The sequence below is a fragment of the Bos javanicus genome, chromosome 10 (genome assembly GCF_032452875.1).
Source record: "Bos javanicus breed banteng chromosome 10, ARS-OSU_banteng_1.0, whole genome shotgun sequence".
Taxonomy (NCBI): Eukaryota; Metazoa; Chordata; class Mammalia; order Artiodactyla; family Bovidae; genus Bos; species Bos javanicus.
The window spans coordinates 100,230,233-100,253,056 of NC_083877.1; the positions used below are offsets into that span (position 1 = coordinate 100,230,233).

At 49.0% G+C, this 22,824-nt stretch overlaps 1 long non-coding RNA gene across 1 annotated transcript in view; it reads right to left on the reverse strand.

Annotated features, from left to right (window-relative positions):
• Positions 1-515: 515 nt before the first annotated feature.
• LOC133255082 (uncharacterized) overlaps positions 516-22,824 on the reverse strand; it is a 79,840-nt gene continuing 57,531 nt past the window's right edge. Inside the window, exons 3-4 of the long non-coding RNA XR_009738868.1 lie at positions 8,040-8,168; positions 516-1,440 (exon numbers count right to left, since the gene is read on the reverse strand). This is a non-coding gene — a long non-coding RNA (uncharacterized LOC133255082). The remainder of the gene's footprint in view (positions 1,441-8,039; positions 8,169-22,824) is intronic.

Consider the following 22,824-nt stretch of genomic DNA (forward strand, 5'->3'; position numbering starts at 1 on the left):
CTCTGGGCCATTGAGCCTTAGGAGGCATGTCGATTACACAGCCAGCCCCTTCGGACTCCAAAGCTGCTGGAGGGGATGTTCAGATGGTATTGGTGGTTGGTAGCCCCGGCTCCTCGACATGGGAGGATGGCAAGACACACGTCAGCACGCTTCAAGCCTCCTTTCTCATCCTTCCCAAAACTACTGATAAAGCCACGAGTTATCATTATCTGTTATCACAAGAAGGTGTTATTTTAAAAATAAGTTGCCATTGATCTTACTTCTAGAATTCCTTTGAGATGTTATTCTTATTATATCATTTTAGTTATGCTCCTGGTACTCACCTGGTGCAGAATCCACCTGCAATGCAGGAGACCTGGGTTCGATCTGTGGGTTCAGAAGATCCCCTGGAGGAGGAACTGGCAGCCCACTCCAGTATTCTGGCCTGGAGAATTCCACGGACAGAGGAGCCTGGTGGGCTACAGTCCGTGGGGTCACGAAGAGTAGGACATGACTGAGTGACTAAGCACAGCACATTTATACTCAGAGATAATTTTTTTTTAATGTATGCCCTTAAGAACAAAGACTTTTAGAGCCAGAAGTAGTGGATTAGGGATTGTAATAGCAATTGGGATAATTGCCATAAACAAGTGTAAGAAACAGATTGGGTCTGTTTTCCTCCACCTGGTACCCCTTCCTCCTGAAGAGGAAAAGTTAAAATTTTACATAATCTGCTGCTCTTTCAGCCTCTGTAACTCAGCTTGCTCCTTGAAAAGTCCGGAGCACACAGGTCATGTAGTCTCAGAAAGCGGGGACTTGCAATACTAGGAACTGGAGCTTATCTCACTCACCTTGTCCTGCTCTTTGCAGCCGCCCAGCCCCTGCAAACCTGTTTAATCTTGCCTGTCCATGTGAAGGTCAGGCATCCCCCTCCCCGTCTTGACTGCTGTTCCTGAGAGCGTGAAACCCCTTAAACCAGCCTATTCGTGTTGCCCACTAGAGTAGGTCTATTAAAACTCTGTAACCCCTTTGTTTAGGGCTCAGAGCCTGGACTGTTAACTCCTCTGGGCCTGCCGGCATAGTAAACCTGAGTTCAACTCTGCGAGTGTGGTGCTTGGTTTCTGCAACACCCCCTTTTGTCGTAATCAATCCCTAACTTCCTTTTTAAAAGCATTACCTTCCCTTATACCCCAGCTCTCAGTCCCCAAGGCAGCTTTCAGGTCTTTCTTGCTCCTAAATCTCAGATCTGCTTGGGGAACACAGGACAAAAGGGACTAGCTTTCACAACCTCCCTTCCACCCGGAAGGGACCGCGAGACACACTTCTGGCCAAAGAAATCTAAACGGAAGTTAGGAGGGCTTCTGGGAAGGCTTCTGCTTTTCATGACAGAAGGAGATGGATACACTGGAACAGCCCTTCCGCCTTCTTCCCTTGATGTAAGCGAGAGCTGCAGCACACCGCCTGTGGAGAGAGGCCAAGGAATCACAGTTCATTGACCCTTGATTTAATCCTGGTGCCTGCTTGCCTCTAGAAGTATTATTGTGTGAGAAAAATAAGCACATGCTTGTTTAAGCCACTGTTAGCCAGGCATTCTGTTCCTTGCCGATGAGTGCATTTCTTATGAACACACTTACACCAACGGGAAACCAGCTACTAAAGAACTGCATTCCCAGCAGAGCAATTCACCCGAAGGTTCATCTCTCCTGTGTTTCTGGAGGGCATCAAGGAGATCAGAACCAAAGGCAGCTTCTGGTCAAGGAGTTCATCCCATTGCCAGAGCAGGAAGCTAGCTTTTCTATCCCCCTCCAACAGGATATGGTGAACGCCCAGGGTTAACGACCATTGTTTTTTCTTTCCCTTTTTCAAATGAATGTTTTAGTAGCAATTTTTAGCTACTCCCATGGTTCAGTGGTAAAGAATCCACCTGTCAAGGCGGGAGATGCAGGTTTGATCCCTGGGTTGGGAAGATCCCCTGCAGGAGGAAACGGCAACCAACTCCAGTATTCTTGCCTGGGAAATCCCATGGACAGCGGAGCCTGGCGGGCTACAGTCCAACACGACTGAGCACACATCCCATCTTTTATCCACTGGTGTCTATTGGGTATGTTGGTGGATGGTTAACCGTGTCATTTACTCAAAGGCTGCAGACCCTGAGGAGCCACGTGAGATCTAATGGAGAGGAATACACATCACCAAGAAAGCCTAGGATTGCCGTAGATACAGCAACTAGGACAGACTTTGGCTGTCTCTCTGGAGGATGAGGTGGCTGACTATCACTGCACACGAGCTGTAGCACCCTGGAGGGCAGGGCACCTGTGAAGCTGGGTTTAGAGGCGAGTAAGAGAGACGCAGCCAAGGGGTGGATTATGGTCGGTAGTTATTACTTTTGCATTTTCAGAATGCCTTGCCTTCCTCTGTTGGTGGTACCCAGATTTTTCTTTAGAGAACTAACCCTCCACTGCATTTTGGTGGGGCTGGTAGAGATAAAACCAACACACAGGAAAAAGAGAGCAAGAGGTGGACACTAATCATTGATGATCGTCTGAGCGACTGGATCGAGTTGCCCTTGAACTTAACCTCGAGCTTTGCAGTCATATAGTGCAACAAATTCCCTTTTTGGTATCAGATAATTTGAACAGCATTTTTGTCATTTGCAGCAGAAAGAACCCTAATTACCTAATTATCCGGTTTCACGGCCTCCTTTAACTGCCTTGACCATTAGCAGCAGAGTAAGTGATACTCTGCTAGTTTCCAGGCCTGAAGGGAGGTGTCTTCCACTCTCTGTCTCTGGGAACATGTGCTTTTGGAGTCCCGAGCTGTGATGTCAGATGTCTGCCTCTTCTGCCGGAGACCACAGTTACAGAAAGATGAATCCACCTGTGCTCACCCAGGCCCCAGACACGCGAGCGAACACTTCCTGGATCCTCCAGGCCAAAGCGCGCGCCAGCGCAGTACCAGCTGGAGCAGGATCGCCCCCAGCACTCCTGCAGATCATGAGCACAGTGAAGTGATTGTTATTTTGAGTCCCTGTGTTTCAGGGTCTTGGTCCGTATCGACAGCAGTTGATGACCAGAACAGAGCGGTGCCAGGCAATGAAGGTTCTGTTGGAGAGAAGGGCAGAGAGGGGAATCTTTGAGGAGTGAGGATGTCAACAACATTCCACTCCTCCTTGAAATAGTCACAGAACCAGAGACGGCAAGAAAGGTGTAATTAGAGGCTGCTCCCGCTCCCACGCTCGCTCGTTTGGGGAGGAGGCCCAGCAGCAGGTGTCCTGAGACGAGCAGAGTGAGCACGTGCGTTGTGGGGCTGCCCGAACTTCATCTGTCATCGTGAAGCCAGCCAGATGAACCCCAACCCAAGGCTTCAGCCATCCTGGGAGCTGGGCTGGGGCAAGGGCTTTATCGGCCCCTCTGAAAAACAGGACGCATTTTCCCCAGGCGCCCTGCAACTTGTCGCAGTGATGCGTAGCAGTTGGCAAGAGAAGGCGTGGGGTGGGACCAGACTCAGCTTGGCATTCACAAGTAGGGACATTCTGTGCTCAGAGGGGATGCGGATTTTGACACACAGAGTGCTTTGGGATTCAGGCAAAGATGAGAAACAATATATTTTTTCTACAAGACTATCAAAATGCCAAATTATTCTTTCCTTCCACAGATATGAAGTGAGCGAGCACAGGGATTTATTAGCTCCCAGACGATTATGGGTTTTATTTTTTAAAGAATTCCTAACACAGCTGCAGCTACAGGTTGAAATAAACTGAGATGAAATGATAGGATACCTGGGATTTGCTTCAAATAATCCTGGGGTAGGGGATACAGAGGCTGTGGGAGGTGCCGTGAATTGATCAGTCATCACAGCCAGGAGTTGGATGCGTGGGCCTTCAGTGGACCCGTTTTTGTATGTGTCTGCAATCTTCCATATTCAAGTTAACGTGAAAGCTCCTGAGCAAGGCGTGTATGATTCACATGTGCTACCTGGAAGGGTCAGGGCACTGGGGTGGTGGCGGAAGTGGCTCCCGTTCCCTCAGGCCTCCACAGGGCTCCCTGTGTCCATTATGGCCCCTCCAACCCAGGTTCCCCGGTGGAATCTTCAGGAGATCCATCTGATTGCATCCCCACGTTGCTTTAAGGAAAGGCCAAAGTCCGAGTCCTCTCCAAGCCAGCAGAAGCCTGGCCTCCTTCCTCCCCAGCTTCCTTGCTCACTGTTCTGCTCCTGGCCCCTGCACGCCAGCTGCACTTGCCTTTTTCAAAGTCCTCGACTCCCCACTCTCCTCCCAGCCCCAGGAGCCTTGTTCACACTCTTTCCTCTTCGGGGATACTCCCCTGCCCTCCTTCACTTACTGTGCTCAGTGAACGCCCCCTTCCTCTGCTGCTGGTTTCAGAGGGCACTTTCTCCTCATGGTAGGTAACATAATGCCCATCACTCCTCCCACCAAAGACATCCAGGCCCTAACCTCCTGAGCCTGTGACTGTATGACCTGGCGTGAAGAAAGGAACTGTGCAGATATGGTGGAATTAAGGATCTAGAGCTGGAAAGATTATCCTCGGTTATCTGAGTGGGCCCAGCGTAGTCTCAAGGCTCCTTATGAGATACATCCAGTTGATCGACATGCTCGCAGTCTCCTATGTCTCCAGACAGGGTTATTTCCCACTGCAACTCGTTAGGCTTCCTTTTTGGTTTACAAAAGTGAATTCCTAGGTGACACTGGCTTCAGGCATGGCGGGATCCAGGAATTCAAGTGATGTTCTCAGTCTTATCACTCTGTGCATCCATTCTGCTCTCTTTCCTTCTCCGCGTTGGCCTCATCCTCTTCTACCTTGGGTAGGATCTCTTCCCAGAGCAGGAAAAGAAGCTTGCAGTTTGAGATCAAAACTACAAGGCAAGATCTTCAGTTTCAGATCCAAATGGAAGAGATCAGGAAGAGGAGTTGCGTGTGCAAGAGCATGGTGCATTGGGAGATGGCAAGAGCTCAGTGTGGCCGCAGAAGAAGAATCCTCGGAGACGAGACCAAGTGTGGAGTCAGAAAGGGGGTCTGAGGCCAAGGGCTGAAGGGCCTGCAGACATTTGCACTTCAGCGACCCCTGGGTAACAGGAAGTTACTAAATGCTTTTTTTTCCGAGTAGCGGGGACATGATTGGACTTGCATTTTAAAGATTAATCAGGCCCCTGGGCTTCCAAGGTGACACAGCGGTAAAGAACCCACCTGCCAATCCAGGAGACACAGGTTCGATCCCTGGGTTGGGATGATCCCCTGGAGAAGGAAACGGCAACCCATCCCAGTGTCCTTGCCTGGAGAATCCCATGGACAGAGGAGCCTTGGCAGGCTATGGTCCATAGGGTTGCAAAGAGCGGAGCACGACTGAGTAGGCTTGCATGCACACAATCAGGGGTTGGATGGAGGTGGGATGAGCCTGGATCAGGGAGAGCCATTGCAGGGCCACTGAGAAAGTCCAGATCTGAAATGGTGACAATGTGTAACCTAGGCATTGGTGATGGGGGGTGAACAGGCCCGGATACATGAGGCTTGTTAGAATGTATTGCGTTGGCCAAAAAGTTTGTTTGGGTTTCTTACAGAAAAACTTCTAACAGAAAAACCCATATGAACTTTTTGCCCAACCTAGTATAATCAAGGGGCTTAGTGGCTGATTGCAAATGAGATTTCTGACTGAGCAACTGGAAAATGAGGGTTCTGTTATTGGAGGCTCAGGAGCTGACATTTTCCTTCTGTTGGCCAGTGGGGGAGTCCCACAAAGCAAGTATCTTTCCTTTTGTATCTTTGTAGAACTTTCACATTGACCAGGGCAGAATCACAGTCACATTTACTGTGTAGTATTTGCTTCATAAACGAGGGGCCACAGCATCCTCATTTGCTAAATGGCAGGACAAACAGACTGGGATGAAAGGTATGGAATAAAGTCAGAGCTCATTGCCCCGGCCAACAAACCAGCTTGGTCTACAAGCCGGTCCTACCCTCTCACTGACGCCACCGGTACTTTCAGCCCCATGAGTCTCTTGCTCTTCTTCAACTGCCGAATTCACGTCTTCCTCAGAGCCTTTAAAATTACAATCGCCTTTGCCAGGTATGTTCTTCTCTAAGGATTTCAAGTAGCTTGCTCCTTCCCTTCAGCTCTCACAGGGGTCGTCCTGACTGCTCTAGAACAGCTCTGTTGAGCTGCACCTCACAGGCCTGTGAGGCCTTTGCTCGCCCAGCTTGAAGACCGAAGAAAGAGCCCAGAACCAGCAACACATTATCAGTGGTTTGCTGGATGGGGGGCTGCCACGTCTGAAGGAAGGTCCTGGAGCGACACCCCACCGTGTGCGTCAGAGGCAGGCAGGTGTGCTCTTGGCTCCCCAGTGGAAGGGGAGATTCCCAGGTCCAGGGGAAGCTGAAGTCAGGTGGGCTCCCTCACCACCCCTTAAATAAGTTACCACTAACTGGCGCTTAGGGCCAGTACATGAGAAGGGCAGGTATGCATGCAGGGTAGAGGTGAACCCGGCCCTGGTCCAGAGGAGAGGCCCAGAGGGCAAGAGAACAGCCATCTTGAGTAGCCTGACCACACACCTCAAATCCAGCACTTTATCCTCTTATTTCGTTTTCTTTTTTTCCATAGCACTAATTGATCTTGAGATTATATTAATATAATACTATATAATATGAGGAGAAGGAAATGGCAACCACTACAGTGTTCTTGCATGGAAAATTCCATGGATGGAGGAGCCTAGTGGGCTACAGCCCATGGGGTCACAAAGAGTCAGACACAACTGAGCAACTTCACTTTCTTTCTTTCTATAGTTTCTTTTGGAGAAGGAAATAGCAACCCACTCCAGTGTTCTTGTCTGGAGAATCCTATGGACAGAGGGGCCTGGTGGGCTACAGTCTATGGGGTTGCAAAGAGTTGGACATGACTAAGCAACTAACTAATACACATATAATATGAAATACATTAATATCATTGAATGTTGCTTGTTATATATTATTATTTTTTAGTCATTAAGTCATGTCTACCTTTTCTGTGACCCCACGGACGGTAGCCCACCAGGCTCCTCTGTGCATGGGATTTCCTAGGCAAGAGTACTGGAGTGGGTTGCCATTTCCTTCTCTGGGGATCTTCCTGGCCCAGAGATCGAACCTGTGTCTCCTGCATTTGCAGGCAGATTCTTTGCCACTGACACCACCAGGGAGTAAGTGAAACCTGTGTTATATGTTAATATAATCAATATATTATATAGAATGTATGCATTAATATATTTTAGTAATTGCATCTTCTATTAATTTATTATGTCTCTCTCACTAGCTTATGAGGCTCATGAGAGCAAGGACTTCCCATCTCCTGCTGTATTTTCAGGACTGGAACAGAACCTAGTGCACAGAAGAAGCAATGAAATTTTTGACTCACACAAGAGAAGGAAGATTGACCCCTGAGAGATGGCAATCTCTAAGATGTCTTTCAATAGCTTTTTAATTTTTTCATGCCTCCCACAATGCTTTACACCGAGGAGGTCTTCATATTTTTTGTAAAGTTGACTGAATGCTAAATTCTGGGTATTAAAAAATTTAAGTGAAATTTATGAGTCTGCTTTTGCTGCCTGCAAGGCTGCTGCTATTTCTTTTTATTTCCAAATAGCAGCTTTCCTCCTAGCTCTGCAGGAGATGCCTTAAGAATTTATTAGAAAGCCTGGTGGAGTTACCTCGCATTTCCTGCCTCTGTAACTGGGCCTGCAGCCCGCGGGTGGTGGCCTAGGATGGGCGTGTGGGGAAGGCAGGTGGGCTTAGCAGGAGTGGCTGGCTATCCGTCCAGGCCTCAGACAGCTGGAGACTAGTGTTTGTCTTAACATTCATGCCTGTGTCAACACGGCAGCCATCCTTCTCAGACTCTCATTACCATTTTCATTAGCTTCCCTGCTTTACATGGGCACTTGACCTTTTCTGACCTATCTCAATCCATAAATCTACCCCGAGTGTCTCAGACTGGCTTATCACTCCAGCTGCTGCCCGATTTTGTCAAACTTTAGCAAGAGCTTGGCAGCAACCCCCGGTACAGTTTCCCTATTAAACAGACCTTTCTGGAGTAATGGCACCCAGAGGTCACAATGTGGACTTTGGAGGCAGCCAGACTTGAATGAAGGTCTCGATGCCTTGACTTTCTGTGTGACTTTGGCTGAAGGCAGCACGCTTCCCATTCCGGTTCCTGTCAAAACGTAATAGGTAAAAATGTGATTATCTTACAAGTATATAGTGAACTCAGGTAAGAGGTTTATTTAACTCATTGTGATAGTTAATCTGATGTGTCAACTTGACTGAATCTCAGGATACCCAGATATCTGGTTAAATATTATTTCTGGGTGTGTCTGTGAGGGTGTTTCCAAAACAGGTTAGCAATTGAATCAGTGGACTGAGTAAAGTGGATGGTCCTTCCCAAATTGGGTGGGTGGTCTTCATTCCATCCACTGAGGGCTTGAATAGAAAGAGGTTGGAGGAAGAGAGAATTCTCCCCTTCTGTCTCTCTGCCTGCGTGGTTGAGATGGGACAGTGATCTGTTTTAGCCTTTGGCACTCGTGATTCTCAGGGCTTCAGATTAGGACTGGAATCCACACCACTGACTCTCCAACTCCTAGGTGTTCAAACTGCATCACCAGCTTTCTTGAGTCTCAAGCCTGAAGATGACAGAGCATTGGACTTCTCAACCTCCAAAGTCACATGAACAAATTCTTCATGATAAATCTCATTCTTTCTCTCTTTACCTATATATATTCCATGGGTTCTGTTTCTTGGGAGAACACTGATTAATATATTTATTAAGAAGGAAATCTACAGGATAGTAAAGCTGATTCAAAGAGTATTCAAAACCAGATACTTACTCAAGATATATAGGAACAGATATCTTGCTCCTTGGAAGGAAAGCTGTGACAAACCTAAACAGCATATTGAAAAGCAAAGACATCACTTTGCTGACAAAGGTCCATATAGTCAAAGTGATGGTTTCTCCAGTAGTCATGTAAAGATGTGAGAGTTGGACTATAAAGAAGGCTGAGCACCAAAGAATTGATGCTTTTGAACTGTGGTGCTGGAGAAGACTCTTGAAAGCCCCCTGGGCTACAAGGAGATCAAACCAGTCAATCCTAAAGGAAATTAACCCTGAATATTTATTTGTAAGGACTGATGCTGAAGCTGAAACTCCAATACTTTGGCCACCTGATGCAAAGAGCTGACCCATTGGAAAAGACCCCAAAGCTGGGAAAGATTGAAGACAGGAGGAGAAGAAGGTAGCAGAGGATGAGATGGTTAGATAACATCACCAACTCAATGGACATGAGTTTGCTGCAGTCATGGGGCTGTAGAGTCGGATACGACTTAGCAACTGAACAATGACAACATTTGGTCCATTGGGAAAAGAAAGCTGAACTAAAACTGCTACTTTAGATACAAAACTATTGAATGTTCCACAGGGAAGCAAATCTGCAATCTTTGGGGATATTTTTTTATAGGACAGTAATAACTCAAATCTCTACTGAACAAAATTATTTGCAGTTTATCAATCTTTCCTCAAGCTAACATAGAACTCTGTACAGTCTAGGGCCTGATTAATAGTGCATGAAACAAAGATATGTTTTTCTAGAGAATTAGTAATCCTTGGGAGTATATGCTGGACAATGCCCCAATATGATATGAAAAGATATGCAACATTCTTTATCTTTTTCCAAGTTCTGAATAATTTTTCTTAACAGTTTTCTCATGTAAAATGTTGTCTCAAGACAAATTGCAGAGTATAGAGGTGATAATACACTGACGCACATATTAAAGAAAAGCTTTTCTTTCTTGGTCAACTAGACTGATAGTTTGCCAAGCTACTGCCAGTTATCAATTTATTAGCATGTATCAATAACATCATTGGGCAGAGAGGTGTCTCGTCCAACCTTCAAGACTCTGAAGTACAACATGTCCTCTTTGTCTCTTCGACCCTGAGGATTGGGAGTTGCTTCCTGCTGTTACTCTCTGAGTTACCTCAATGTTCTCTTTTAGCTGTATTCTTCCTTCAGCATTTGTTTAACAAGTTCACTATATAATATTCTCTGTTGAAATAATGAATCTGGTTTTCCATGTTTTTGGCTTGACTGTCTTACAGGTAGAGAAGGGGTACATATTTCCAGGTGATAAGGAAGAGTCTGTTTAAAAATATAATTCCTAAAATTACATTAATTATTATGTTCAGAACTGTTACTATTACTAGAAAGCATTTGCTGGGTTTTTTCCACAAACATACTCTCCAACTATTTCGCATACATTATCTCATTTAACCCTCAGAGCAATCTTGTGAGCTATTTGAATGTTCTGACCCTCACTTTAAAGGTGGAGAAACTGAAGTCCAGAGAGACTAAGTAGCCTCTCCAAGATCCCACTAGTAAATGTGGGCCTGGCCTTCAAATCCAGGCTGCTTGTATTCATTCTCTTTGGAAATTGCGACACAAATCATGGGTCCTATTTGTGTTGTGATGGAATAAAAGGGCAGACTTTTCATCAAGAGGAAAAATAAACAAGGGAAACCTACATATGGTAACAGCATTCAGCAAGGACCATTGGGGACCCAGGGATAGAAGACGTTTGTCCTTGCATGGAGGAATTGTTCAGGACCATGGACAGTGGCTGGCTTTGACCACCAAGACGATGCAAGATACACTTCTTACTACAGACTGCCCCGTACTGCTCCACAGGTTCTGCTCTAGGACTGCCTGGTTAAGGGGGTGAAGGGGTCTTCTGATTGCAGAGCTGTGAAGCCCAGTGGAGGGCTGTGACTCCCCTGAAGAAGGGACACTTTTTAAAAGTTCTCTCACTGAAGCCCTGTGAGCTTTATTTAGTGGCCCGGTCACCACAAGTCATGGTCAAAAAGTTTAGAAACACTTCTAAGATTTAGTAGCTGTGAGCCAGAGTAAGACCCAGGCAAGCTGAGTTTGGGAGAGAAAAGGAGGGAGTGGTAATACTGGGGAGTTTGGAAGGCAAATGTCAGAGAGAGCTTTGGGAAGCATGAGGGTGTTTGGTGCTTGAGAAGAAAGGAGGGTACCAAAGGGAGAAGGCTGCTTACTGAAAGCAAATTTCTTATATCTGATGGTTTTCCCTAAAGCTGGCCCAAACCTTGGAGCTGAGATGATAAAGGGAGACAAGGGTTTGCAATTAGAAGACCTGGGTTAAAGTCCTGGCTCCACAGATGCTCGACATTGAGCTTGAAGGAAGAAGTTGCATTTAGTCCATCTTTATGTCCCAAGCTCCTGGCACCATACTCAAGCAGATTGTGTATTGAGCTGAACTATGTACAAATTCTATACAGTCTTAAGCCTTTCCCTCCAAAAAAGTCTGAGATTGCTTCATTACCTGCAAAATAGGGTCCGGTTGTCTTGAAAGAGTTATTATGAGGATCAAATGAAATAATCAAGTTGTTCCTTGTATAGTTTTAATGGTGTGAATTGACTGGTCTCTGTATTTGTCTCTGCAGACTAGGATATACTGCAGAATCCACAGGAAAGTGTCTTTGGAAATGGCAACAGATTTGAAAAACAGATTTCATACAAATGCTATACCAAAAGAAGATTTGTGAGGTATTTTTATAATTAAAGTGGTGCAAACATTCCACTTTATAAACACTTTGTTCAACTTAGTAAATGCAGCCTTTACATCTCCGGAAGGAACATTGTCTCCTGCTAAATTTTTGTTTAAAAAAAAAATCACTAGTTGACGCTTCTTTAAATCCACACTCAAAACAAACCCACCAGGTGAACTCCACCAGGAGCAGCAGCCCCTTGATCTGCAAATTCAGGCCAAGATATTCACAAGATGCAGAAATTATTTGGAAACTATGCAGTGATGGTGAGACTGCGGCAGACGATGAGGAAATAAGAGGCGGGGCGGGCAGGCAGGAAGGGAGAGAGCCAAGAGAAAGATTGAAGGCTTTCCAAGCCCATGCAAATTTAGAAGCTTTTCCATATCAGGACACCTGCTGTTTAAGACTAAAATATCCACTTTGAGGCTTGAAATAGATGAGCGTCAAAGGGACACGACCGATGTCACTCTGGAAAACCCTGATCCATTAGGGTGATGTTTTCACAACGTTCTTTCCAAAGATGCAAATGTTATTTGTTTCAAACGAGGAAAGGAACAACACCTGTCTAAGTCACACTTCCCCAGCTATTCTTTTTACAGCATAAATTAATGATCTCGCGGTTTGCACTGACAGATACTCAGAGGTGTTTAATCAGCTGTCTCTGACAAAACACGGTATTTTTTTTTTAGGCTGGCGCATTTACAAATAAAGAAAAAACAGCCTGTAATCCCTCATAAAGAGGAGCCATGGGTTCAGCTCCGTTTGAAGGAATGACATTATCTTGAGCACTTGCTCATGAATGCATAAACAGGGCACAGCTTGGGAAGTTCAGGTACGTGCAGAGCATAAATATTGGATGGGATACATTAGCCAGGGCCCACAAGGAAGGACATCTCATCCTTCCTCTCCCAGGGAAAGGAGGGAGGGGACGATGGTTTAACCATGGCAAGAGCTCACCTCCTGTTTCTGATTAGTCTGGGTCATAGGGACAGGGAGCCTTCAGCCCGCCGAGGAAGCAGGGGTCAGCGGGGATGGAGGCGATGGAGACAGACCTTCCACTGAGCAGGGGAGCATCTGCGCACGCAAGAGTCAGATCATTATCATCTGCCCTGACTGCTGCCTCCTTGGAAGCAGGAGGACGGCGATGCTAGAAAGCATAATGTCTCCTTGACGTGGGCCTAGACATAACTGGCAGTCTGTGCACAAATGCGGCAACTGCTGAATGCCCACTGCGTGCTGCGGGTGCAGGAACAAAGGCAGGAAGCGACTCCTGCCCCGGAGGCGGGCTCGCTGTCTCAGCCGGCCGGAGACAGTCGGGGCTCTTGGTGGCAACAGAACCCAGTTCTTGATGAGCCAAGCAGGAAAAGGATTCATTAAAAGACCATCTGTAAAACAGACAGTGAATGGGAAGCTCCTGTTAACACAGGGAGCTCAGCCCGATGCCTGGTGACGACCTAGACGGGTGGGAGGGGAGGGGGGTGGGAGGGGGCTCAGAAGGGAGGGGGCACATGTTTACTTACGGCTGACTCACATTGTTGTACATTGTAAAGCAATTATCCTCCAATTAAAAACAAATCACAGGGGACTTCCCTGCTGGTCCAGTGGTGAAGAATCTGCCTTCCAATGCAGGGGATGAAGGTTCGATCCCTGGTCTGGGAACTAAGGTCCCACATGCCATGGTGCAACTAAGCCCACACCCTACAACTACTGACTCTGCAACAAGCAACTATGACCCAGTGCAGTTAAACAGATATTTTTTAAAAAATGAATAAATAAAACTTAAAACTATCTTTAAAAATAGATGACTAATAAGGACCTAATGTGCAGCACAGGGTCCTCTCCTCAGTATTCTGTAATGGCTTGCATGGGACAATAATCTAAAAAAGAGTGGTTGTTCAGTCGCTCAGTCGTGTCCGACTCCTTGCGACCCCACGGACGGCAGCTTCCCTTTCCTTCACTGTCTCCTGGAGTTTGCTCAAACTCGTGTCCATTGAGTCAGTGATGACATCCAACCAGCTCATCCGCTGACGTTCCCTTCTCCTTCTGCCTTCAATCTTTCCTAGCATCAGGGGCTTTCCAATGAGTCAGTTCTTCCCATCAGGTGGCCAAAGTATTGTAGCTTCAGCATCAGTCCTTCCAATGAGTAACCAGGGTTGATTTCCTTGAGGATTGACTGGTATGATCTCCTTACAGTGCAAGGGACTCTCAAGAGTCTTCTCCAGCACCAAACTGATGTTCGAAAGCATCAATATGTGTATGTATAACTGATCCACTTGGCCGTACAGCAGAAACCAACACAACATCGTAAAGCAACTATCTTGCGATAAAAATTAATTTTAACAATGAGGAGAGAAGGATATTTCAGGGCTTACATAACGGGCCATGGACCAGGACCAAGGCTCAAAAGCATGCCCGGGTTTGTACCATTGCTGCCAGGGACACAAGACCCCAGTCCTGGCCTCTGAAGCATCTGCCACTGCTGCAACCGCTTGTCAGCATGGGGTCCCCAGGAGCTCGGTCTCTTTGGGCCGCACATTTCTGAGTCAAGTCGAGGGTGAATATCCAATTGGAGAAGACAGGTCAGGAGCCCTTGTTTCAGTGAAAGGAGCTGGGAGAGTGGGTATCCGGAGTTTTCTGTTTCGACAGGGGAAGGTAGGCTTCTAAGAAGCGGAAGACGCCCCAAGTGTGGGAAGAAGGTTCAGATGCTAGGTGATCCAGAAGAGGGACAGAGGTCCACTGCAGAGCAATGCAGTATGTGTTTCGGGATATTAAGGCAGCGCTCCATTCAGCCATGCACAGAGAGTTCCAGGAGCAGTAAGTAGGGCAGAGGGGAACCGAGGCTGACTGCTGCTGGGAGGAGCCTTCCTGGAGGCACAAACACACTCTGGGTGAGGAGTGAGAGTGATCCCCAGGACACAGGACATGGGATCTGAAGACAGGGAAGAGCCCAGGGGTCAGTCTCCAGAGTGGGGAGGGTGCGGCGGGCATTGACGAGCTGGGGTCTTACAGGGGAGCACGGGGGAACTCAGAAACACGGCAGGAACATGCACTTCTGAAGGGCAGCTTTGGCAGCAAGGTGAGGGTGGGTGGGCTGCTCAGGTGGCTCAGTGGGAAAGAATCTGCCTGCAGTGCAGGAGACACGGGCTCATTCCCTGTGGGGAAGATGCCCTGGAGCAGGAAACAGCGCCCCGCTCCAGTATCCTTGCCTGGAAAGTCCCACGGACAGAGGAGCCTGGCGGGCTACAGTCACGGGGTCACAGAGAGTCGGGCACAACAGAGCGACCAAGCACATGGGGTAGGGTGAGGCGGGCAGGCCTAAAGGCAGGGAGGCCGCTGCTAAGCGCGAGACAGTGGAGACTCGAGCCGGGGTGGGAAGGGCTGGGCAGGTTTGGGACACATCTGAAAGCCAAAGAAGGAGAATGAATTCCCGAGCAGCTGTGGGGCTTTCCCAGTGGCTCAGGGGTAAAGAACCCACCTGTAGATGCAGGAGCTGTAGGAGATGCGAGTTCGATCCCTTGATCAGGAAGGTCCCCAGGAGAAGGAAATGGCCACCCACTCTAGGATTCTTGCCTGGAATAGTCTATGGCCAGAGGAGCCTGGCGGGTCCATAGGGTCAGAAAGAGTCGGGCACGACTGGGTGACTGAGCACGCACACATGGGCAAGGAGCTGTGGAGGGCGAGGGGGGTCTACGACCACTCTGAGTCCAGGTGGCTGGGTGGGGAACTGGTCGCGCCACTGGCCGAGGGAGAGAGGAAGAGGAGGAAGAGGAGGCTGTTTGGGAAAAGGGACGGAAGAGACATGGGCTTGGACAGGCTGCTCGCAGCGTGCCCGTGGAGTACCCAAGAGGTCAAGCCAGCAGTTGGAGGCGTGGGTCAGATTCGGAAGAATGAGAAGGGTGGACGTCTCATCTGACCTGTCGTCTGGTGGTCAAGACTACGGGGGGCCAGGAACTTGTCCAGGTCAAGCTGGTGGCGGGGAAAGACAGGAATGGAGTCCTTGGGAGCAGACGCCCACGTTCAGGGAGTGGACCTGGGAAGGAGCCGGCCGCCCCGGGGCTGCGTGTTCCCTGGGCTTCCTCGGAGCCGAGAGGATGAGCAGGAGCCAGAGGGGAAAGGCCTCTTTGGGGATCAGAGTCCCAGAGGCAACTTGGGGGCGCCTCTGAAAGCACTTCCCACTGACAGGGGAGTGTGCGGGCCAGCGGTCTGCAGAGGAAATGGGGGTGAGGAGGGGAGGCAGAAAGCAGGAACCCCTTCTTTGAGAAGCTTGGCAGAGAAGCCAGAGAGAGGAGGGGCTGGCTGGGGGATGAGCGTCACAGAGGGCTTGCTTTGAGGCTGTGAAGGGAGAGAGGGGACAGCAGTTTACAGGTGCAGGGAGCTCAGCCAGTAAAGGGGCCACATGGAGATTTAGGCAAGAGAGTGCACACTCGCTAGAGCCAAGTCACAAATAAAGAAGGGGAGCACCGGGGTGGAGGAATCCACCTTGGCAAACAGAGGTTCACCTTGACCTCTGCGACAGGTGAGGGGTAGGCAGGAAAAGTGCCCATAAAGACAGAGGTCTGAGGAGGTTGTCCAGGCAAAGGCCAGGCTGCTGCAACAAAGGGCCCCGGGACCAGTGATTCAAAGACAGGACTCAACCTTCCACCACCTGCCTGTCCGGAGAGGAGGCAGAGACCCGGCCCAGCAAGGCAGCGTGGCCATCCTCAACACCAGCCTCAAGGTCATCCTCAGACCTTGGGAAGAAAAGGGACAAGCCAATCCGGGCTGAGCTCTTTAAGGAAATGTCCGGCCCACGCCGGTTTTCTCATCTCCTATTGGAAAGAACTTAGAGGGACTTCCTTGGCCGTACAACGGTTAAGACTCCTGGCTTCCACTGTGGGGGGTGGCGGGGGGACTCAGGTTTGATCCCTGGTCAGGGGAACTAAGCTACTGCATGCTGAGGGGTGCAGACAAATAAAAGAAAACCAGACATGTGGCCACTCTGACCTGCAGAGAGGCTGGGAAAGGTGGTCTCTCACTGAGCAGCCGTGTGTCCTGGAAAATGAGTTTGAGGGGATGACCGTGGGAGAGGAGGAAGTTTAGGGATTTCATGGTGAAGAGCCTCTTATTTTCTCCCAAAGTTGGTTAGAGGGAAAGAACAGGAATGGACGGGTGATGTGAAGAGATGAAGAGAGCGGTGAGCACCTGGCACAGCCAGGGAGGGAGCTCAAAGGACAGTGAACACAGGAGTCATCCCAACGTCCCACCCGGCTGGCGAGGTGCCATGTGGGGGTGGCCGTCTGTGTCTCCGCAGCTTTGGCAGAGGGCAGGCTGTCGCACTGATCCAGACATGGGGGTGTGACAGCAAGAAATAGAAAAGAGATGAGAATCCAATTCTATAGAATCCATCTGGACATAGAAGTCAAGGTCAGTGCAGTGTGGAGGCCCTGTAATAGGCGGGACCGTGGGCTCGCGCCCTGCCTGGGGGTGACAGTGTGTGTCCAGCAGGGATTTATGGCTTATGGGCTGCAATTCGAGGCTGGAGGGGGAAGCGAGTGGGGGCTAGGCTGTGTGTGAGAAATGGAGCAACAAGCAACTCGGGGTCTCTTGGAGACTGAGGAGGTACACGGCTCTAGAGAGAGGGGTCTCAGAAAGACCCCATCCAGGGACTGTTCAGGGTGTGGGCTTTGAAAACTTCAGACTTTGAGAGCAGTTCATGGAGTACCAAGGACAGGATGAAGGGGAGAAGTGAGAGAAGCAGAGGTTACTGAGGTCGAGGCCAACTGGGAGGCCGGGGAACTGGGTGGTTAGCGCCTTTCAGGATGCCAGCGTGGACAGAAGAGGGAGGCCCTGGAGCCAGAGGCTGAAGGACGGGAGGGGCAGCCAGGAGACTGGGGGAGAGCTGGTGGGGAGGGATGAGCTGGCAGGGGCAGAAGCTTCCACAAGAGGAGGAGCAGCTCTGCCACGTGGACCCCTGAATGGAAGGTTGGGCCCCCTCCAGGACCCGAGTCCAAATGGGCAAATGGCCCTTCTGCTCATTATTAGAGGTTTGCAGCAGGAAAAGCCTGTGTGTAACTAAGGAGGAGAAGTGGATGAGAGAAGATGAGATGGTTAGATGGCATCACTGACGTGATAGACATGAGTTTGGGTGAACTCTGGGAGCTGGTGATGGACAGGGAGGCCTGGCGTGCTGCAGTTCATGGGGCTGCAGAGTCGGAAACGACTGAGCGACTGGACTGAACTGAACGGAGGTACAAGACAAAGAAGCTGAGGATGCAGAGGCATGTGCTGCTCACCATGGAACACGGCCAGGGACTTCCCTGCCGGTCCATCGGTTAAGAATCCGCCTGCCAGTGCCAGAGACACGGGTCCAATCCCTGGTCCGGGAAGATCCCACGTGTCATGGAGCAACTAAGCCCGTGCACCAGAGCTGTGTAGGTCCAAAGCAAGAGAAGGCTCCGCTGCGAGGAGCCCGCGGCTCACGGCTGGAGAGCGGCCCCGCCCTGGAATCAGAGAGAGCCCGGCACAGCCCTGAAGACCCGGGGCGCCCAAAGATAAAGAAAAGAAAATGGCCAAGTGGAACGACTCCTTGTAGTGATGGCGGGGACAGGCGCTCACGGGGACGTGGGCCGCAGGGAGTTCAGGCCTCCCGGCGGGGAGCCGGCCCGACGGGGACTCGGGGCCTGGCTGGACGCAGGCCTCGGGGCTCCCGGCAGGACTGCTGTCCGCCCAGGCCCGGCCGTGCGTGACCTCCGCTTTGAGGGGCTGACGGTTCCGTGAGAGCCGCCAGGCCCACCCTTGCGCGTGCTGTCAGGGCCCGGGGCGGGTGCGGGCGCTGTCTCTACGGCTCCCCGCTGCGGAGAGCGAGCTGGGCTTACTGGAGGTGGGGGAGGCGAGCCTTCCACGGCAGGTACTCTGGGTCCAGGCTTATGTGGGTAGTCTACACCTGCAGTCCCCAAGTCCTTCATTTGCTACTCCTCTTTGAAATCCTAAAGCATGACTTTCTAGCCCCACTTCAAGGACAACTTGTTCACCCAGGGGGTCTTCAGCCATTCCTAACAGAGGCCGCTGTACTACCGGGACAGACACCCCGCCCCACACACAGGCATAGTCACAGCAGATGCAAACACACACAGAGTCTGTGACCGAGTCTACAAGGCTGCGCTGACATGCACATCCGTGTTTCCCGTCATCAGTGCTTGGTTCCATTAACCTTAACCTCACCCTTTATTGCTCCTGAGAGTACCTTGGTGCAAGCTGCTGGATCTCAGGATTTCAGAAGGTATAAACAGATGTGAGCCTCACCCATTACCTGGAGAATAAGGACAGGCTCCTGGGCCTGCTCCCATGCCCCTGGCTTCATATGAATAACAAAAGGAGGCTGATTTCACCCTGGCTTGTTTTGCAAATCATAGGATGAGAATATTTAGAGCTAGCAGAGTCCTTGAGGACCCCCTTCTTGTCCAGAGTCTTACATCCTGATCCCTCTTGATTCCTCTTTGCAGTGGGTGCATGTTTGAGCATCACCCGTGGATTATCTTAAATTCCATCTTCCTATTGCGTGAATCTACCTTGTATCATCAACAACAACAAAAATGCCAGTTTGGGCCAACACACTTGCACTCTGGATTGAATTGCACTCTGGGAATTTTTATATTTCTTTTACTTTTGAGCAGAGGAGGAAAATGGTGTCCATTTTTATGGAAAACTATGCTTCAGTGTGTGTAGTAAACACAGGGCCGTTTTCAAGTATGAATGAATCATTTTGATGTTTCAAAACAAGTTGTGAACATACTACCTGTGAGTCCTGAAGCCTCCCTCTTTCCTTACACGTTCCTTTTGACCTAGGGCAGGGCTGGTCGCAGTGGTGGCTGCTGGAAAGGACCCTAGAGTGCTTGCAGGTTCAGTGAGGAAAGTGCTGGAGTTGATTAACAACGTGTGCTTCGACATAAGCATGGAGAGCGGAACTGCAGAAGGCAGAAAGATGAGCAACTGCTGGAAGCAAGCAAGCACAGTTGGAAGACTGGCCACCAGCTCGTCCAGAGGCACCGCCCCAGTGCTCCTTGCCCCTTTCTCTGCTTCTCAGAACGTCTGTGTCTCAGGGACATTTGTAAACCACGTGAAACAGTCCCTTAAACCTCTGCCTGCCTTCTCCTAGCATTATTAGGTCAAGCTAAAGTATTCAGCAACCTGAATATCTTAAGATTCAGTGAAAATACTTGCAGTATAGATTCACCTGGTCTTCCCCAGGGGCTCAAACAGTAAAGAATTTGCCTACAATTCAGGAGACCCAGGTTCGATCCCTGAGTTGGGAAGATCCCCTGGAGAAGGGAATGGCAACTCACTCCAGTATTCTTGCCTGGAGGATCCCATGGACATAAGAGCCTGGTGGGATACAGTCCACGGGGTCGCAAAGAGTCGGACACGACTGATGACTTACACAGATAGATTCAGCCAGATGCTACTGCAGGAAGGGATGAACTGTTGTTGGGACTTCCCTGGGTGGTCTAGTGGCTAAGACTCTGGACTCCCAATGCAGGGGACCTGGGTTCGATCCCTGGCTGGGGACACCTAAGACCCGCACAGCTAAGAATGAACCGTTTTCAGATACTCTCTGCTCCTATTTGAGTGGTTGCTAAAGTTCACCCCTTCCTCTTAGAGTGAAATCTCTATCTTCACTTTATGGCTGAGAAAGGGAACTTCTGCCCTTACTTACGGACTCACTCTTCACCCATCCATGCTGCCATCCTGCCTCAGGGTACAGAGAAGGAAGGTCTTCCCTGTCTCTGAAGTTAGCCCTCTGCCTAACCTCATGCCTCATCCCCTTTGTATTTTGAATTCCCTGACCCTTGGCCTCTGTTGCTGCCATTGATAGGCACAGATAATATAAGAGGATGACAATGTTGATGGGAAAAGACAGCTCAGTTTGGCGGCTGTTGAGTTTGAGGTGTCCATGGTCATCTGCGTGCAGATGTCCACTGGGCAACTGGCTGTCCTGGAATTTAGAAGGGAGATCATCTTTACCAGGGATCTTCTGGTAAGCCTACTCTCTGAAAAGCAAACAAAACCCTGATTTATAATATTTGCCGATTTCAAAGGTAAATATGTCTACCATGACTGATTTCAAGTTACCAATGGCTTAAAAGCTAGCTTGCACATTTCTTAAATAGTTAATGATTAATCGTTATGAGTACATTTAAGCCAGCTCCAGCATACCACCAGAGATTGAGAGTAGAGATAGAGAGTTTGGAGTCAAAGATGGCAGCCAAAATCCTGAAAGTGTTTAAAATGGACAGCACATGGCCTCAAAGGAGAAGACAGTCAAAGGTTCAACTCCTATATCTAATGCCAATGTATGGGATACAAAAATTTAAATATATTTGTGTAGGACATAAGATTAATATAAATGGAAATCTATTTTATTTAAATTATTTGACATCATTTAAGATGCTCCTAATCTCATTTTTCCACATTTGATAAAACGTCCTCAGAAAAATGTTAATATGTCTCACTACGATTGTACATCTTTTGTTTTCCCTTGTATTTCTTCTGATTTTTGCTTTATTTATCTTTCTTTGTTGTTAGGTATCTAATGGTTTAAGATGTCTATCTTCTGTGTGAACTGTACATTTTATCATTAACAATATTCATCTTTGTTTCACTTAAAAATAAATTAATAAAAACAACAACAACAAAAATGCCCAACTCCTGAGCTTCTAGCGCTGCCCTTCAACTTCTTCCTGGGGGCAAAAAAAAAGCCTCTTCTATATAGAAAGAGTGAGCATAATTGCATGGGGTGTGTATTCAGTATACAGAGCCTTAGGAGCCCATAGAACTTGGGGAAAAAAGGTTACTCTATGAGAATGAAAGCTCTAAAAGCCAATATCAAAGCCATAATGACAGCCATCTGCAAAAGATGCCTCATCTCCAGGCACGATCTGTGAATGTACGGTCCAGGAGGCCTGGGAGCCACCAGTCCAAGCGGGGGGCGGTGGCTGGGAGCAGGCTGGGGATCCCCATGTCGTTGGAGCAGGCTGCCACTCCACAGGGAGATGGGAGCTGGGCAGGCTGAAGGAAGCACGCCATCATGGAAGGGCGGGCTCGCCACAAAGTCCGGAGCAGAGCACCCTGCGGAGAGGGCCTTAGTCAGTCTGTCCGGCACCCTCGCCTTCATCCCTGCAATGGAGAGAGTGACTCTGGGGTGTAAAGTGGCTTATCATCAATCCCCTTAAACATCAGCTGATACTCTTTGCCTGGATTTACACGTCTACCGTGCTCCAGTGCAGACTTGCAGGGCTCTGTGCGGTGGAAGTGGTGACCCACTCCGGTGTTCTTGCCTGGAGAATCCCAGGGACAGAGGAGCCTGGTGGGCTGCCATCTATGGCGTCACACAGAGTCGGACACGACGGAAGCGACTTAGCAGCAGCAGCAGCAGTGCACTGGAAAAGATGCTCCAGGACTTGAACATTCTAGACTATACAGCTGACATATTCCTTATCTCTAGCACACTGGTTTGTCAGTTGGCCCAGAATCTTGCAGGTGACATGGAATCAGTTCTGCTTGAGTTTAATAAACTCTGGATTAACTACCAAGATCATCAGTAGAACTTCTACATCAACTAAGCATTTACCCATCACAATTGGCACCAGGCTCTCGGCCATGCACTTGGCAGATCTGATCTCAATTTATGACAACTGCACCAGATTGGAACTAACTGCATTTACAGATGAGGAAAGCAAGACTCAGAGAGTTTGAGTAACTTGGATCCTCTGAAAATGCAATCCTGAGGAGAAGACCCTGGGCCATGAGACTCTGCCAAGGCAAAGCTGAAGCTTTGCTCAACAGCCAACAAAGCTAAAGCCCCTGCTCTTTCAAACCACTTCTTTTATTTTTGTTTGTTTTGCCAATGCATTAATTTTTTAATTGAAGGATCATTGCTTTACAGAATTTTGTCAAACCACTTCTTAAAGCAGCAGCTGCTATTGCTCTGGGCCTGGACAGACGGCCCTGTGGCCTCTGTCAGGTAGAACGCTGACACGAGATGGATGGGGGAGAAGTTATGGAAGAACGAGTGATAAGATGCTAACGAACAAAATAGGTTCTTGATTACAAGGGCTGCTCTGTTGTTCGGTCTTTGCCACCCCATGAACTGCAGCACGCCAGGCCTCCCTGTCCATCACCAGCTCCTGGAGTCCACCCAAACCCATGTCCATTGAGTCGATGATGCCATCCAACCATCTCATCCTCTGTCGTCCCCTTCTCCTGCTTTCAATCTTTC